This window comes from Gadus macrocephalus, chromosome 20, assembly GCF_031168955.1.
Source record: "Gadus macrocephalus chromosome 20, ASM3116895v1".
NCBI classification, from domain to species: Eukaryota; Metazoa; Chordata; class Actinopteri; order Gadiformes; family Gadidae; genus Gadus; species Gadus macrocephalus.
This window is the reverse complement of record NC_082401.1, coordinates 16,467,451-16,482,450: the sequence shown is the minus strand read 5'-3', so window position 1 is coordinate 16,482,450 and position 15,000 is coordinate 16,467,451. Positions and strand designations below refer to the sequence as shown.

The following is a 15,000-nucleotide window of genomic DNA, read 5'->3' as shown; positions in this document are numbered from 1 at the left end:
TAGTCCACTGATGAAATTCCATCATAATTATAACATAATACAGATTCTGATGAAAGTTGAGGACACAGGGCGCAATGCCTGCAATGCTCTCAGAAGGTCTCATTCTGGTCCTTGTTAAACCCGAGGTCCCCCCCTTGACAATGCCACAGAGATAAAAGCCCAACAGACTCGCTGTACGGTAGGGCGCCTTCACAAACCAGCCTTGGAAGACATGCCGGGCGTGACCGGTGTTCGGGATGGTTGTCGCACACTGACAGACACAATGGCCCTAACCCCGACTTCAGCCTCTATTTACGTCTACATTAATTTGTTTAACAAAAGCCCCGCTCTCCTCGCTTTCTCTTCGTCATCGTTCCCCTTTGGGACAGGATTGGCTTCACAGCCGAGGTCCTAAAACGGCAGGACCAATTAGCTTACTGCAATGGCCTTTGACAAATGAAACTAGCGGTATATGTAAGAATAGCCTGAGCGATGAGAGCCCAGTGACACCGGGAGAACGCAGGTCATAAAAGATAGACAGGGGAGGGATGGAGTGGGGAGGGAGAGAGGTGAAGGGAGGGAGGGCTGGGAGGGAGAGCGAGAGAGGGAGGTGAAGGGGAGGCTGGGAGGGAGAGAGAGGGGTGAAGGGAGGGAAGGGAGGGAGGGGAGGAAGAGAGAGAGAGAGAGAGGTGAAGGGAGGGAGGGCTGGGAGGGAGAGCGAGAGTGGGAGGTGAAGGGGAGGCTGGGAGGGAGAGAGAGGGGTGAAGGGAGGGAGGGGAGGAAGAGAGAGAGAGAGGTGAAGGGAGGGAGGGGAGGAAGAGCGAGAGGTGAAGGGACGGAGGGGAGGAAGAGAGAGAGGTGAAGGGATGGAGGGGAGGTGATAGACAGAATGAGTTGAGCGGCGACGGTGGTGGAGTGAGCTGTGGCCGAGGCGAAGGGATAGTAATGACGATAACAAGCTCCCTCCTTCTCAGTAATCACACACAGACACACACACACGCAAACACACACAAACACCCCGCCAGGCGACAAGGCTGCTAAGAACTCAGTGAACTCATGCTTCTACATCCTGTACCTCTCCCTCTCTCTCTCTGTATTCTGACCTCTTTCTCTCCCTCCCTCTCTCTCTCTCTCTCTCCCTCCCTCTCTCTCTCACCCTCACCCTCTCTCTCACCCTCACCCTCACCCTCACCCTCTCTCTCTCTCACCCTCTCTCTCTCTCACCCTCTCTCTCTCTCTCGCTCACCCTCTCACTCTCTCTCTCCCTCTCTCACCCCTCTCTCTCTCTCACTCTCTCACCCTCTCTCTCTCTGTCTCACCCTCTCTCTCTCTCTCTCTCTCTCTCAACCTCTCTCTCTCTCTCGCTCACCCTCTCTCTCTCTCTCTCTCTCTCTCTCTCTCTCTCTCTCTCTCTCTCTCTCTCTCTCTCTCTCTCTTTGGAGCACCGCCACAGTGAGTGAGGGAGCAGCAGAGGGGGGGGGGGGGTTCCGGGTGGAGGATTAAGGGGTCATGACCGTGGCGGTGGTTATGATCGTTCCGATTATGGAGCGTCGGGCGAGGGCTGATCCCGCCGAGGTTCGGGATGAGTAATGAAACTCGAATCATCGTTAGTTACAAACGCTCCCTAATGCCCGTCGGCCAGCAGTCGTCCCCCTTTACACACACACACACACGTTCAGACACACACATATACATACATATACACATGCAGACGAATACACACACGTGTACATACACATATACACATGCAGACACACATGCACTCTCACAACCACACATATATTCAGACACACACACACACACATCCCCAGACACACGCACACGTCGACACACACATAAGCACACACGCACACACACATCCACACACACACACACACACAGATCCCCCACACACACACACACACACACATCCACACAGGCACACACACACCCACACAGACGTAATGGCCCCATTTCGATTCCTATCACACTTCTTCTTCTCTGGCACCAGACCGCCACGATGCCATTGATTTTACAGCGTTTATGAGTCTGACGTCGCAGACATCACAGAATGGAACTTCCCAGACATCATGTGCGTTAGCGGTGATTGAATGAATGAACCGAACGACAGAAGGGAAAGCCATGAGACTTATCAGCGAGATCTAACCGTGGGCATAAAGGCTGATCCTATCAACCAGGGAATCAGTCGAAAACGTTGTCACTTTCCCCTTGGTTGGTTGGCTGGCGTAATTGTGTTGCGTGTATGTGTGATTGATTATGTGTGTGTGTGTGTGTGTGTGTGTGTGTATGTGTGTGTGTGTGTTTGATGAATGCGTGTGTGTGTGTGTATGTGTGTGTGTATATGTGTGTGTGTGTGTGCGTGTGTGCGTGAATGTCTGTTCCCAACCAACAGCTAATTGCATATAAAACGCTGACATGCAGATTGTGCTTTTAATAGGCATGTGGCGTGCATTGTTAATCAGCAGCACATTGCTTACTGAGTGTGTGCGTTTGTGTGTGTGTGTGTGTGTGTACTTTGTATTTTCACTCTCTCCCTGAGTTACTGACAGTATAAAGGGCTTTCTGGCGGCTGGTGCATTTTCTCCCTGAAGCTCCCGTCACCGCCGATAACAAGGGAATAAGTCACAAGCGTGACTCCCCAGTAAATCAAGGCTCCCTGTGCCAGCATGCACCCAGTCCCGTCCCTGCCTGGGCCGTATAAATGGGGGCGTCTGTGAGGAAGGACGGTGGGAAAAATGAGGAAATAAATCAGTATTAGGAGAATGGTGTACTCTGTGATGGGGAGCAAGCTTCAGAGTCCTCGGCTGTCGGTCTGTGGAGGAGCCGTGCGCTGGCATCCATCACTTTGACAATGGCCCATGGCGGGGGCGGCACACCAGTTTGAGAAAACAACAGCAAAAACAAACCATGGTTGACCTTTGTTTTATGAATGGACTTTAAAATAAGATGGCCTAAGGATTAAATTCTTGTTTGTCATAAGTTAGCTTTTGCCCATGGCATAAAGAAAGACAAGTCATCTCAAGCGGGAGAGAACGTTTGCGGTGCTGGTTTGTGTCACGTAAGTACAGGGCTCTCATGTCTCATGCATTCGGCGTGAGACACACGCAATTCAACCCATGCACACGCTCGAACCTGTGCCGTGTTCCAATACCCGTACTGTCCGTACTTACTAGCCAAAATTTGAGTACGCAGTACGTTACAATTCAGATCCGGCGAAAAGAAGTATACTTCAAGGACCCGGATGCCGTACTCAAAACGGGCTAATCCTGAAGTGTGGATCGAAGGACACTCGTACTCAACGGCAGCCATCTTAGCTACGTAGCGGAAGAGGCGGAGCCAGGCTGAGCCAAAGTCGGCGCATTTTCCACATAGCCTGCATTAATAGAGTCATTTTGTAGTTTTTATAGCTGCTAGGCGTAAAGAGTTCACCGTTCAAAGCGGGATGTTTATTGCGGGGGAGGAGCCACGGCGGCAGTCGTGATCGTAATTTCCGGTTAGTGCACCACGGAGTACTCGATTTGGAACAGTACTCACATCTGAAAAAATAACATAGTAGATAGTGCGGATAGTATACTTCCTTTAAGTATACTCATGGAAGTACGGGTATGGTCTCACGGAAATACGTGACACTGTCACGTTATTTAATCTATTGAAACGTGATCAGGGACACGTAGGCCTATTTTCTAAATTTTGTATTTCAATTGGAAGTAGGCTATTTGTCGTGTCACTAAGCATGACTTCCAAACTAAGGTTCTGTCCGGGAGCGTTCTCCCTAATGTCCCTTATGCAGGGCCGGATTAACAAATCATAGGCCCCTGGGCACAAATGTCTGAATGCCCCCCCCCCCACACAGACATAATGACACAGAGTATTTCCAACTCAAACGGGAAAGCACTGCTCATTGCAACAAATACCTATAACTTCGCTAAGAACTTTAATACAACTTTAATACATGACATGTTATTCAATGGAAAAATAAAACAATCAGAGCTGTTTTTTAAATGAAAATAATGTAATATAAGCTCTCCTCTCCTGTCTGCCCCCACCCCCCACCCCATCATCTTAGAAAGGCTTTTTAGAGGCCCTCCTGTTAATGTAGTAGAGAAATATTGTCGGGTAGTTACTTTATTTGTTAACCAATAAATCACATAATTTTGTTGAAACGTAAAATAAATAAATACTTTTTTTTTTTTTTTAAACGATCTGCAAGGCGGGCCCCCTCTATGGACGGGCCCCTGTGCCCGTGCCCAGAAAACCCATTGGCTAATCCGGCCCTGCCCTTACGGAGCTCCCATTCAGAATGCATTGGTTTACATTTCGTTCTGTGTAACACGCAAAAAGTCGGACTATCGTGCTCTGGAACACGCTTCAATAGATTAACGTTTGTGCGCAGGAGCACGCAATCGCGTGATACCGGGTTGCAACCACACACACACACACACACACACATACACACACACACACACAACCTCTTGCAGGCAGACTCAGAATCTTGAGCCCATTTATTAGGGAACAGGTGTTATCGGGATTCCATCACTGCATTCCCAGAATCCTGCATTGTGAAAGTCTTCCCTTCTTTTTTTTAAATGTACAATGGCATGTTATTCTACATACAAAACAACCATAGTATTTTTCAGGAGTCCACGACCACCCTGCCCGTTTTGACACACAAAAGTAATTTGACACTTCTGGGATGAGCCAATGATTCATCTGTTTGGAAGGTTTTGTTGGAGACAAACAAAGAATCTTCAGGCAACAGATGTGACAGCTGTGACTGCTCTCTCTCTCCTTCGTCTGCTGGGTCCTCTGTGTTTGCCTACCTGCTACAGGTAGCCAGTGGGCGGGGCTGAGGGGCTTGTCAGCTGATGAGGTGCACCTGTGCAGGGCCCTGTACCACGAAGCTCGCTTAGAGGGTTAGCGAGGTATGTTGAGCTCCAAGCCTGGGTTAGTTGTACCACGAAAGTCGATCTCTTTTAGCGTCGCTGTATCACCATGGTGACTTATGCTCGCAACCAAACCTGGTCGGGAGCAGTTTTTCGGCTTAGTCTAGCCGAAGATCGGCTACTTAAATCGGCGTGCGCAGCTTCCTAGCCCCTCCTCTGACAATGGCGTCACCATTTGTGGGTGTTCCCGTGGACCCCGGCGCACTTCTCGTACAGGCGTCTCTCCGGAGACAAGGGTTGTACGGGACAGAACCAATCCCTTGGCATTGTCTGACGATATTCAGATTTCAGACTTTATTGTCATTGAGCAAACAACGAAATTCGGGTTCTACATGAGAGATACAGATTCTCATCAGAGGGTGTTCGTTATTTGATCGTCCTTTTGGACCTTATGTAGACAATGATTACTGTTGCGCATTGTGTCTCAGTGACAGAGTGCTAGAGTGGAGGTAGCGCGTCAGTCTTCAATTTCTGCGCGGGGGGTTCGACTCTTAAGTGACGCGAATTTATGTGAAGCTTAAAAAGTCCTAATTCTCATGCATATGGAATACTTATTCACTAAAGCTTATGGAATTATATTTTTGTGCTTATTTCGAACTTGAACCCATATTTTCAAGGCCGTGCTGGCACCACATCTATGGGGGTAAAATGCATGATGATAGACCGGCGAATAGACCGATGATCCACTACGCTACAGCCGCTACCGCTCAGCGGTCGAAAACATGCGATACATTTCTTAAATAGGGTGTATTTAAAGTGAATTCCCTAAATGATAGAATAAGGCAGGATGGACGTTGCTTATGCATTTTTAAATCATCATCATTCTATTTGGATTAATGGCGAACAATTCTGCATTTGGCATAGTTATTTTACAGACAATATGCAGAATCTTTTCACTTATACTCATATAGACTGCTTGATCTATCGTAAAGGTGAGAAAAATTACGCAAAAAACGCCCCTTTCACGTGAACGCGCACTGAACCTAAAGCGGAAAACCTGGTTCTACTAATTGAATCTAAAGTGAGCTTCGTGGTACCATTTAACTCTGATTGCGAGTTGCGGCTCTGTCGAGCCAGGTTTTCCCAAGAAAGCCTGGGTATGTTCAGCGAGCTTCGTGGTATAGGGCACAGGTCTGCCACGCAGGCTGTAGCCAGTCTCTCTCTCTTTCCACAGAGGCAGGTGGGCTTGGGTTCTGTTTAGGGTGGTTCCTTAAAGGTTGGGTACGGAATTTGCTTTTTTGGCCATTTTTGCAAAATTACTTGAAATCCTTATCATAACCCGCTTACAGCCACTGAGTTAGAAGTACTGACATGAAAATTAAACAAGTCAATCATCTGTGGAACGGGCAGGGCTCGAAAAACTCCAGCCAATCATTTGGATTGCCACCTCGTTGCATTGGACAGTAAGTACGTCAATCAAACGGTCGTACTGCACTCCCCCTCCCCCGCGCCCCGCGCGCGACCCCTTCGTGCAGTACTCGTGACCCAGAGCTCGTGACCCAGAGCAAGCTCCTGTTTGTTGTTATCCTGCGGTAGCTACTGGAACTAGTTAATCCACATTTGGACCTAGCAGTAGAAGACAATTTCCATGGCAGAAAAGACGCCACCATCCCCACCACCACCACCACCAACACCACCAGCAAAGAGAAGGAAAACTCTTTTTCAGAGAGTAATTGATAATAAAAACGCTGAAAGAGAAAAACTGAAATCAAGAATAATCCTAGGCGCTGCTTTCGAACGTTGGCGGCAACTGAAGGACGAGAAGGGTCTAAAAACCGATGCTTGTGTGGCGGTTGACATAGTTTCAAAGTTTATACCGTTTATACTCGGTAATACCGGTGTTGAGACGAGTGTATTACTCGTTGTGAAAATGTCCACACCGCAGCAACCCTAGTGAAAACCAGGACTTCCAATACAATTATATGAAACAAACATACATTTTCTAAAAATAGTAATGATTTATGTGACCGTTTAATTTTTATAACATCTGGTGCAACCATAGCCGCGAGAACGTATTCTCAGCAGGGGGTGCTGGAAAAAAAAAACTCAGCCTGCACTAGACTCGCAACTCGTTACATTATATAGCAGCGCAGCTCAATTACACCAGTGCATGCGCGCACAGTTGAAAATCGATCGTTGTGTTCACTTTCTTCACACCATGGTTCACATCCAGCTGCTCACAGAACAAGTTTAGCGCACCACCGCTACCCTCACACTTTTTCATATAACCTTTTTTCAGCACTAGGTCATATGAGCATTAAATAAATGCTGCGTCTCAAAATGCCTTGGACAGCAGCGAGGATGACTCGCTTTGCCACGGGCCGAAACAGTTCGGAGCGACCACAGCCAGAGCGAACACAGCGGGGCAGAGGAGTGTCAGGAATAGTCTTTGGTGTACACATCAGTACGGCCTATTTGCACTACTGTTTAGTGGCAATGCAGTGTTTTATTCTATGCCTTTTTATTTTCGTATATTATTTCAATGAATACAATTTATTTATTCATAAAAACAAGATCTGGTCTTCAAATCTTTTTTCCAAATATAGGTCGTCTTACAATGGGGTTTGTGTTTATATTCGGACCAATACGGTACAGCGGGCGCTCACATGACGTTAAGCATTTCCTGGTGCATAATGTGACGCTTCAGAACCTAAAATCCCGTTTCTCCCCGTTGACACGACAACACATAACCGGCGTTTTCAGAAATCTCCACTTTGGCCGGAGTTTTTAGAAATGATCGTTTTCTGTGATAAGACAGGGCCTCGGACAGGGGGTGTTGCAGCACCCCCAGCACCCCTACTTCCCGCGGTACTGGGTGCAACTTACAGCTGAATGTAGTGCCATGTTGTTAAACGAAAACCTACGCTAGCCTGGCTCGCTCTCGCGCATCTCTGTTCGCGCTCGTGCATGATTGCGCGTCCAGGTACTTGGAATGGGTGGAGTCAGAGTCAGCGTTGAAGGAGAGGGGGTAGGACCATTTGAGTTGTGTATTTTCAAAATCTGCTGGCGTTTCGCAAATCGCATTCCCAACCTTTAAGGTTTTGGACCTTTGGATTGGTTCCATGTTTTGTTTTATGTTAACACTATTCAACATCCCCACAGCACACTTTCCACTGCCCATATACATAGGCTAGTCGAAAGAATTGTGTGTTTGGTCAGTAGTTCAGTTGGTTGGTCACATATGTTGGTTTGCTGTTCAGGTTTGGTTTGTTGCATTTTGTTTGGGTATTTCCAACATGGTAAAGATGGTTTGTTGTTCCCAGTATTTGTTTTGTCTGTCTGGGTAAGTTTCCTCCGTTCTGGCTCGGTCGGTCCTTGTGATTTTGGTACTGGTTTTCTGTCCAAACCATATAATCGCACATTTTCTAATCTTCCATACGCTACACTAATCCCTTTACAGATTTCATGATACTTACTTTATTCTAATAAATAACTTTATCCCTTATCATGTGTGGATCCCGATCTTTGCTCTGACCCGAGCCTCGTCTTAATGCAGCCAAGGAGATGGAAGAGCGTTATGAATAATTATTAGATGATTGTGTTGTACAATGAAAGACAGTAAAGATTCAATATGAATGGCAAAATAAGGATGGGATTTTATTTGAACAATAAAATATGTGTTGGGCAAATTATAGAGAGGCTGAGATTATAGATTTCATATTCAAAAGGCGAAGGGGTGAAAAAATTTAAGAAATATATTTAAGAAATATAGGCCTACTCAAAGCCCAAATCATTGATATCATACCCTATCCAATAATAAAGAAATTTGAATTTGAATGGTAACAATTCCGTTAAATCCTCGTTCTCGTTTTGAACGTCTCACTCATGGCTGATCAGTGTGTTCTTTCTGATTAGCTCTTAATTGAGATCACCTGTCACGCACCCCTATATTATAGGTGAACACATTTGTTTGGTTTACTTTTCGCATCGGCCTGTGTCAATCGAGGTTGAGTTTAGTGAGGTTTGAAAGTTTTCGATCTAGATTGCAGATCACTATTGTCACTTTATACAACTGAAACTATGCCTTGTTGCGTGTTTGTTTTTGTCGGCATTTGACTGAACAGCCCAGACAAATATTGCTACCAACATGGCACTTCGAAACAGACCACCGCAGTGAGTAAAAGTTATTTTCCTTGATTAAATGTTGACGTTTTTGGGCTGTCTCCTCAGACACAAGCCATCAGTATCCCTGCTCTTTGCACCTTGACATGCATGTCGCTGCTGTTTGTTAACCTAGCTTTGCTGATTTGTATCTTGTGATGTGTGTGTGTTTTTCTTAACAGGTGTTAGATGACTGACAAGATCTATGGGGGGGCCCCCTTTGGGCCCCCCCATACCAACTTAGTCTTCAAAGGAATCTAGTGCCATGTGGGGGGTGTGGAGCGATTGTTGACGGGGGGGGGGGGGGGGGGGGGGTGTGGAGCGATTGTTGACGGGGGGGGGCCCCCCCCAAAATAGGCCTAACGATGTCCCTACCCCTGGACAAGATGATTAGTCACTGGGTGTGTGCTAAAGTTTTGTTCCATTTTTCACTAGTTGGTTAAGGTTTGGTAGAATTGTTTGGATTCTAGCGACGTGATGGCGTATGTACAAGAGCCTACCGTGGCCAGGCCACAGTTGCGACGGTCACGGCCAGATGGCCTAGTGTGAGTGCAACCTTGATTGCATTTGTATACTGTTTACCATTGGATGTTTATGCAATTTGGCTTAATTCATCCGCAGTAAAGCTGCATTTGACTATTCCAGGGTCGTCCAGGGGCTAAATATAATGAACTAAATTAATAGCCATGAAATGTTGTCACTCGTACTAATGGCAAATACCCTCTTTCAGTTGGTGGTTCAACACTGATGTCTCTCTAGGCTTGAGGGAGAGCTCACAAGTAAATTACACGAATGTCCTGGAGCAATTGGGAATACACTTTTATTTAGTCTACCTGACCAGGGACATCTTTGAACTATAGGTCACCTAACCCAAACTATTCATTCTTGTTAGGTTGTCCTTTTCTCTTGTTTTAACCCGAAAGGGCTGAAATATCAACATTTCAGGTATTCTGTTTGGATAATGTGCAAAACTTGTGGCTTCACTAATAAAAAAAATTAACGAATGTATTTTTCTTAATGTGGTTAAACTATTTAAAGATTTGTATGCAAACTATTTCTGCTCAATTTGTGGTCAATGAAACTCTGAAATTTTTTAATTTGATAAAACACAACTATGGGTTAAAGGTATTTGCTTTGGGCATCTTTTGATATTTTTAGAATCTAGCTCCATTGCTGTTAGAAATGGTGTCTCCCAGTACTGCAAAGTGCTTCCACAAGTTTAAAAAAGAATGGGCAGAAAAGGAACTGCCAACTAAATCTATTTAACATGGGTAGAAAGTTTCCATGGAAGCTCTTGGCTGATGGTTCCCAACACAGCTCCACTGTTAGCCTGTGACCTTGTGTTTAAGACTTTTGGTGACTTTCACAAAAGCGAAATGAACTGGTTAATACAATAAACAAGACATTTCATGGTACCATTTTGAACTGTTTGTGGATATTGCATTAAATCCATATGCTTGAAACTTTTCAATAATGCATATCAACGAAACAATGGAATGAAATAAATAGTTCAAGCAATTTGTGGGACTTGGCTGCTTTTACATTATTACTCATTTTGGGGGTTATTTCAGTCTCTCCAACCTGCAGGTCGTGCGAAGAATCATGTGAATGGGAATATTCTATAAATGTCTTGATATCATCTTTCGTCTCAACACTTCTGCTGCAGCCGCTGTTGAAGCGTATGAGTCCTTTGATAAAAGGGGTTCTCAAATGTTGACCCTCAGTCACCTATTGCATCACTTCCTTTACCTTCTAAGAATTTCATGGTTTTAAATCTGAGCACACGTTTAATTAGAGAATCCGTCAACCATATTCCAGCTTGCCTTTCAATCGCATGCATAAACAAATCGGACACGCCAATCTCTCTGCGTGTGTTAGTTTTCGTTCCGTCTTTGTGTTTCTTTATCCGACCATCTGGCCGCGTGCGGAAGCTTGCATGTCTGCATGCGTAGGTGTAAGCGTGCACCCTGTGTGTGTGTGCACGCGTGTGTGTGTGTGTGTGCGTGTGTGCGTCTCGGCCCGGCAGGGTTTGTATAACCCTCGTATCCCTCAGACTGGAGTGAGGCTAACCTAGCCGAGAGCGTTGGGTTGCAGCGGGTGGGATCGGGTTTGGAAGCGGATCTCTCCCCGCGGCCGCCGCCGGCGCCCGTTAGCTTCCTGCTAGCGGGCTACGTGTCAGACCCTCCGTCAACTCACCCCATTTTAATCAGGCCTCCGCGGGCCGCCGCTCCGCTCCACCCGCAGCTCACTGGCTCGGATCCCCGCTCATTCAGAGCACCAGGCGTGTGTGTGTGTGTGTCTGTGTGTGTGTGGTGGTGTTCTTCTCCACGCCGAAACAGACAGACGAGGCCCTGAGCTGGAACGATAGAGAGAGGGAGAGAGAGAGGGAGAGAGAGAGAGGGGAAAAAAATTACATCAATCAATGAACCACAGCGGTGGAAAGTCTGGTCTGCTGAGAGAGAGAGAGAGAGAGAGAGAGAGCATTGTTACTTGGCAGGCAGATGTATATTTGATCCCGTGAAAACAAACCCTGGACTGATCCTGCAGATTAAACTAAATGTAAGTCAATTACATAATTAGAGTCTGATTTCCCACACAGGGGCCAGTCACAGATTACAAATGCATATTGCTGAAGTGAACGTGTGTGCAGTTTGTGTGTCAGTGAGAGTGAGAGAGTGGGTGGGTAAGTGAGTTAGAGAGACAGAGAGAGTGAGAGTGTGTGTGAGTGAGTAAGTGAGAACGTGAGTGAGTGAGAGACAGAGACGGAGAGAGTGAGAGTGTCTGTGTGTGAGTGTGCAAGAGTGCATGTGTGTGTGCGTGTGTGTGTGTGTGTGTCTGCACTAGAGCGTGTGTGCCTCTAAAAAGGTCAAAGGTCGGGGAAAGGCATTGAGCTGTACATCCTGTATTGGATACTGAGAGTCCAGCTCACCCATCATTATGTTCAATGAACACCAGGATCGACGTGCACCAGCACAGCAGTACAGTACATTATCGATTCCATATAATATGGATCTCTTTGTGGATATGGATCTCATACATGTGATCTCCCACATGTATGACTATTATTCAGCTCATAACTTTTGCAATAGCATTCGGTGGCAAATCTGCCTTGAGCACTGTTTTACTATTTATAGATGATGAGGGAATTACAGATTACATTACATACATCCACGAGCCTTATGTTGGACTTATGTTTTGCAGGACTTAAGTCCAAACCAAACAACATAATGTAGATGGCAAAATCTGATGATCTGAGATCAAAAACCAAAAACCCAAGCCAACATTTGACATCATCTTAATGATCCCTGAAGCTAACCACGTGGCCAACCCTTACCTCTAAAAAAACATTTTTTGGGGCATTTCGTGGTGAAGCTCTACAGCTTTAATTTAAGCCCCTTAAAACGGAATACAATTTCAGAGCTGAAACCAAAGTACAGCTCAGGTCACATGACATCTGTTCCGGTTGCTCTGTGACGACAGTAAAGCCACCGCCGCACAGTCCACCCTCCAGCACCCCTCTGACGGAGTGAGGGCCGCGGACGGAGGGGGTGCTTAGGCTGCCTCCTCCCCAGCTTTGATGTGCTTCTATGATCGCATTCTGGGTTAACCCCCCCCCCCCCCCCCACACACACAGACACGGAAAGACACACACACACGCACTCACACACACTGCCCATTCCGATCATGAGTGTCTGATGGTCGAGCAGCCAATCCCAAAACGCACACTCACTCACTCACTCACTCACTCACTCTTTCATTCTTCAACCATCCATTCGGGTAGGTGAGGTAAAAGCTAAGTATCGCTCGAAATCTATCTTTTGCACAGCCGGGGGTGCCAAATGCCCTTCTCCCGCTTTCTCCTTCTTAGGGAATACTTCCCCCCGTGCCCTTCAAAGAGAACCGAATCCCTGTGAAACGGGGAAGGGGTACCAGCACTCAAAACCGCCCCCAGCTCGCTCACACACACATCCCCCCCCCCACCCCCCCCCCGACCTAGTGGTCCGCATAGTGCCTGTTCATGTCATCGCTCTATTTTGATGTCGGTATTTCAAAACAAGCCAACGGTCTGAAAAACCATGCGCTGACATGCTTCCACAATCCCTCCTTCTAGCTAATGCTTTTGGGAGGAGGGTGTCTGTGATTGTGAGTGTGTGTGTGCATGCGTGTGCGCTTGCATGAGCGTCTGTGCAGTCTGAGGTGATAATAACTTGTCAATCGCTCCAGGCAGCTATTTCAGTGAAGGTCCCTTGAGGGAAAAACCAATGCACTACCTGACTGCAAGGCAAGAGCTATAAAAGGTGTGTGTGTGTGTGTGTGTGTGTGTGTGTGTGTGTGTGTGTGTGTGTGTGTGTGTGTGTGTGTGTGTGTGTGTGTGTGTGTGTGTGTGTGTGTGTGTGTGTGTGTGTGTGTGTGTGTGTGTGCGCGCGCGCTTGCGCTTGTGTGTGTGTGTCCGTCAGGCTGGCTCTCTGTCTCATCATCACCGTCACATTCTACTGTGACCCTGTCATGAGTCTCACTCACACTCTCCCTTACTTACACTATCACTCACTCACTCACTCACTCACCTAACTCACTCAAGCAGGCTTTATAGTCGCCGCGATGTGATGTTCATGAACTGTGCGGACAGTTCCTAACCTCCGGTCTAAGGTCAGGGACATTTATTGTTTGTGCCGGCTGGCACAAATGTTGACTATAAATTTGGTTTCACTCACTCACTCACTCACTCACTCACTCACTCATTCTCCATTCAGATAGATGAATACACACTAACAGTAGGAATTGAGTGATACTTGACCTGTATGTTTCCAGGGAGCCAAAAGGGCCAGTCATTCATAAATACTATTTGGATATTGTATTATAGTCCAGTACTGGGTTGAGCACCAGCCAAACTGGAATACCTTCTGCTACAAAGCTGTAACACTCAATTTAATTATAATATTCATTAATAATAACCCAGAATTAGACAATAATCCTAGGATCCATGTGTTTGTGCCAGTACGAGGCAAAGCAATTTGGACAGATTTATCGATTGAATTGGCACGAACCTCTGAAATAATTACTTACACAGGCTTTTTCCAAGTCCCGAGCCTATTCTTATTCCAAACAATAGATCTCATCTGATTGATTTTAGAGAATATCTCCAATACCCTGATCTGCCATAGCAACCATTCCACACATTAAAGAAATTAAACACCTTTTTCTGCACCACCATGGCAGTGTTAATGCGTGTATCTAAGTCTTCTACAGGTGAATCGCACTAGTGATGTGAATAACCCAACATTTTCATGGTCAAATAATCAGTGGGTGATATGAACGAATAATCGATTATTCAATGTGTGCCGACATTCACAAAGGCAGCCATGGACCATGGATATGCTATAGACCCTATAGTATCTGTGTTACAATGGCTGGGACGAATTTCAAATGATAAATATGTACACTTTATGTTGAAAGTATCGACCTTCGCGGATCCTACTGAAACTAATGGCGTGTTGATTCGGTCTTCAAAACAAGAGCTGGTAAATTGTGAAAAATTAATTATACTGTAATCAGACAACGCGGTTATATGCTATAGAGTATCTGCTTTATAAAGGCTGGGAATTAAAAATATGTACAATACATAACGTTAGCTCTCTGGCTCATAGCTGAGCGGACTAGAATACCTCCCGTTGCCAAGTCGTAGCTAAGGTCCGTCCTATTTACTGGAGGAGTGAACAACGTTTTCCGTTGCATAAGAACCTTACGAGAAGGTAATGATTGTTCCAGGTATTAGTGAAACCCTCAGGCGTTACCAGGGAAACAAAGTTATGGCTTGTGAAAAACGTTACATTTGAATGGGAAAAAATGTTAACGGTCCAAATGAAAAAAATCGATTATTTCCGTACGAATAATCGAATAATCGATTATTCTGACCCATCCCTAAATCGCACTGCCCTGCCTCACCAGATCTGTCCTGGCATAGCCCAGCATGGGAGGA

At 46.1% G+C, this 15,000-nt stretch overlaps 1 protein-coding gene across 1 annotated transcript in view; it reads right to left on the bottom strand.

Moving 5' to 3' along the window:
• Positions 1-15,000, bottom strand: part of si:dkey-91i10.2 (uncharacterized protein LOC555224 homolog) — a 29,072-nt gene that overhangs the window by 2,104 nt on the left and 11,968 nt on the right. The window contains exon 2 of the mRNA XM_060039476.1: positions 11,220-11,379. The gene's annotated coding sequence lies outside the window, so the exon portion shown is untranslated. The remainder of the gene's footprint in view (positions 1-11,219; positions 11,380-15,000) is intronic.